This window comes from Triticum urartu, chromosome 3A (genome assembly GCF_056163025.1).
Source record: "Triticum urartu cultivar PI428250 chromosome 3A, HENAU_Tu73, whole genome shotgun sequence".
Lineage (NCBI taxonomy): Eukaryota > Viridiplantae > Streptophyta > Magnoliopsida > Poales > Poaceae > Triticum > Triticum urartu.
The window spans coordinates 206,659,777-206,664,132 of record NC_141875.1 but is presented as its reverse complement, the minus strand read 5'-3'; the positions used below and the strand labels follow the sequence as shown (position 1 = coordinate 206,664,132).

The following is a 4,356-nucleotide window of genomic DNA, read 5'->3' as shown; positions in this document are numbered from 1 at the left end:
GAATGTTTTTCAGGCATTTTAAAAAATATTCAAAACCTGTTTTTGTAAAAAAATATTGAACATGTACTTGAAAAATGTTAAACGGGTATAAAACAAAAAAATTAAGAACATATAAAAATGTAGAATGCATATGAAAAAAGGGTACACGTGTATTGAAAAACAAACCATGTGAAAACCAACAAAAGAAACAAAAAGGAAAGCCAAAAACCCAAGAAAGAAAGAAAGAAAGAAAGAAAGAAAAGCAAAGTATAAAGAAGATGAAAAAGAATAAACCAAAAAAATCATTGAAAAAACAAAGAAGAAAATGACAAACCAGTGCAAAGCAAAAAAAAGAAAAACAAAAAGGAAACCAAATAGGAAAAAAAACAAACCAAACAAGGATGTGTGTGCAGCGAATGGCAACAGATAAATGGGTCGGCCCGCTAGGCGTTGCCCGTAGGCGGTTTCTATTAGAAGACGGTTGTGTGTAGCCTTGGCGTCAATGGACTGTCCTTTTTGGATTTTTACATCGCCCGCTAGGAAAACAACTCGCTCGCGCCCCAGTGGGCCAGCAAGTGGCGTGACTGTGCGTGACACTCCTATGCGATGCAAGGGCCCCTAAAAATGAACAACGTTTCGAGCCGGAGCACCGACTGAAACTTCGGCCGGCCTTGCCAGTCTCGTCCGATCTGGGACGACTGAACGTCCCCATTTTCTCCTGGCCCACACACCGACCGACTCCCTCGGCCTTATCTTCTTCCTCCCGCATCGTTCCTCCTTTCTTTTTCCCCATCTCTAATCCCTCGCGGGACGCGACCATGCACGCACTGCTTTGGACCACCACCTCCTCCTCCCCATCCGCCCACCCGGTTTTGCTGGAACCAGCAAGAATTTTTGCTACCACCGACCGAGGCAGGAGCTGGTACCAACACATGTTTCTGCTACAACCGGTGAAGCCCAAGCTGGAACCAGTAGAGCTTTTTGCTACAACCGGCGGGACCCTGAGCTGGGACCAGCAAGTGTTTTTGCTACATCGACTGGGGAGTTTCTACGGCCGCGACGGTGAGCCCTGATTTTTGTTGCTACCGACCACCAAAAAAGCTTCCACCCATAAGATTATTTGCTACCATGGGGAAGCTGCATCCAGCTGATATGTTTCCTTGATAGCGACTTTTTTTTTTGCTTAACGGGTGTTGGAACCAGCACCGACGCCGGTGCTGCAACCGTCATCGGTGGAAGCTTCTTCGTGGCGAGCTGCGACCTCGTGCCGCAACCCTCAAATGTTTCCTCATGGGGAAAAGTTACAACCGGCCATGGCAAGCTGCGACCTCGCGCACAGCGCTATAGTTGGCGGGGCAGGGGGAGGGGGGCTGGAGAGCTGCGCCGGCGGGCGGCGACGACAAGCTGCAAGCGGGAGGCTACGCGGGGCGTGCAAGCAGGGGTAGGAAGGAATTGCATCGAGGAAAAAAATTGTACATGAGAGCTAGGCAGCGGCTTAATCGGATAGTTAAGCACACACGTATCGTGTGGGTGCACGACGACAGGCCGAAATTTGAACCGGCGCGCCGCCTCCTAGCACTGGCCTAAAAAACTTCCTATATGACGCATGGTCCCTGCTCACAGGGCATTTTCAGTCTTACGGAGCGGGTTGATCGCGCGCGCAAGCACGCCCTAATCCTCATTCCTCAACATTTTTCCCCTGGTGACATGCAGCGATTTTTTTTTGCGAACTCAAAACCTTGTATTACTCAATCATGGTCTCATTACAATCATCAGCAACTACCTCCAACACTTCAGGAGGACCCGACCCTAACCAAGTCATAGTCCTATTATTTAGGCGACCAAAAGAAGCTAGCAAGTCGCTCGCCTTATTTCGAGAACGAGCGACGTGAGTAATACAAGTTTGATAAAGACTTAATAAATCTCTGATCTCACTAACTAAAGACGAGTAGATTGAACGATCAATATCACCACATGTGATCATGGCCACCGCAACAGAAGAATCAAGCTCAACTTGTATCGGCAATGTAGTTCGTTGGACCGAAGCAGTCAGGCCCTCCAGGCAAGCGTGAAGTTCAGCCTCCAACACATCCCGGCATACCCGTATCGCCCTGCATGCAGAAAAGATGATACCTCCTGACTCATCTTTTAAGATCATGCCTGCCCCAGCATCTTCACATGACACAAAAGCTCCGTCCGTATTCAGTTTTGTCCACCCCTACTTCGGTTTTTCCCAACGAGGTGGCTTAGCCTTTACAGCAGCCGTTTGAAGATCCATCATCATACTGGCTTTCCCTTTCACCGAGTCCACCCCTTTATCGTTCTTAATGGCCATCAGAGAGTGAAGGTAACTCTGTAGGAAACGGACCGATACTTCCATCTGCGGTGCCGGTTTATGATGCACCACCTCATTGCGTATGTACCAACTTCTCCATAGCACAAGGAGAATCATACACCTCTCAATATCACTCATAGGCGCGAGAACTTGCAGTAGCCACTCACTACCACAATTAACAATTGACTGTAGCTGAGGTAATCTCCAGACTTTGGCCATTCTCAAATAAAGATCCCTCCCCAATTGGCAGCGCACGAACGGGTGAAAATTATCTTCCGTGTCTAATCCACAAACCGGGCAAACATTCGTGGTCTCCAGACCATTCTTATGCTTATTTTTCCATGTTGGCAGTCCATCCGTCGCGACCCTCCATGCAAAATTTGCCACTGTTGGCGGAGCACCACACCTCCAGATGAACTTCCAGTAACTTCTTGCCCTGGTCGGCGACAAACTGGAAGATACTGTATTGGACCTGTGAATCTCGTCGAACGCAAAGTGGTATGCACTCTTCACAGAGAAAACACCCATCTTGTCCGGCCCCCATGCAAGAATATCCTCTAGTGTTGAACTTTGGGTAGTTGAGAGGAGTGTCTCTAGTGTTGAACGGTCCAAGTGACTCTACAAGAGAGAAGCAAAAGGAAGCGTTCTTTTTCTCTCTTTCACCCTGATCCACAGAAACCCGCGTGGTGCAAGAAAGCACCTCCGGGTCGGGTCCTACACAAAAGTGACCCGATTCCATGCGAAAATGGCACTTGTGCTTGCAACCAACATATGGTCTGGATTGTTTTGGGATGGGAGATCCTGTGTGCCATGTGACTCGTGGGGGCTGCCGGTCAAGGTGGGTCCTAGCCCATGCGCTAATGGATTTTGATACGTGGAAATCGGTTCGGGTTTAATTATGTGGCTGGGAACAGAGCTTCCACCAAAGCCAGCTTTTTTATACTTATTACTACTAGTAGTAACGTAACGTGCGGTATACACAACTAGTCAGTGCTTAATCTACCGTGAAACCATAGGGCGTATGCGTTGGTAACCATGATTTTACTAGGTCAGTGCTTAACCTACTGACAAATGGATAGCTACTGCTAATAAGATTGAGGAATCTGGTTGCTCTATCATATGCTTGCAAGAAGAAGAAAAAAAGAAAATCCTTTGATCCTGGTTATGTTAAAAAAAATTGCCCCACGAGATTGAATAAGTTTGAATATCTTCCATCTATAGGAGCATCTGGTGGGCTGCTAACTGCCTGAAATGAAAATATGTTTTATGGACAAATGATTTTTTAGAATAAATTATCGCTTTCAATTCAGTTCACTTATATTCACATTGGTGCCACACAGATCCTCACCAACATATACAATATGAGCCATGCCAGCAAGAGGATAAGATGGGATTCATTGGAGTAGTCTACGGAGGTGAGTGAACCAGAGTGGCACCGGTGATTAGGTCACCCTTCCTAGCTCCTCTCTATTGGGCATACCTAGAGTGGCACCGGTTGTGAACTAGGGTCAATGCCTTTTAGCTATTTGGGCATACCTATTCATCATCGGAAATTATCCATTAAGGAGTGGAAGTGCATCGAGGACCGAATTGAAAAGAAGTTAAGTTGTTGGAAAGGCAAGTTAATGTCCTATGGTGGTCGATTAGTACTCATTAACTCTGTCTTGACAAGTATGCCGATGTTTCTGCTCTCCTTTTTTGAGGTACCTAAAGGGGTACGAAGGAGACTAGACTTCTTCCGATCTCGATTCTTCTGGTAGTCTGATGAGGCCAAGAAGAAATACCGCTTAGCTCGCTGGGATATATTATGTCGACCTAAGGATCAGGGGGGTCTCGACATTAAGAATCTAGAGATCAAGAATAAATGTCTTTTAAGCAAATGACTTTTCAGGCTTTCGGTAGAGAACGACGGGATGTGGGCACAAATTTTACGAAACAAATATCTACAGTCCAAAACTTTAGCACAAGTTAACGTGAGGTCATCCGATTCGCCTTTCTGGAAGGGCCTAATGAGAACTAAAGACTTATTCTTTCGTAGAACC

General features: G+C 46.6%; 1 long non-coding RNA gene across 1 annotated transcript; it reads left to right on the top strand.

The window, feature by feature from the left end:
* Positions 1-260: 260 nt before the first annotated feature.
* LOC125543628 (uncharacterized) lies at positions 261-1,616 on the top strand. Its single transcript, XR_015618586.1, has 2 exons — positions 261-1,041; positions 1,183-1,616. It is a non-coding gene; the product is annotated as an uncharacterized LOC125543628 (long non-coding RNA).
* Positions 1,617-4,356: the final 2,740 nt, after the last annotated feature.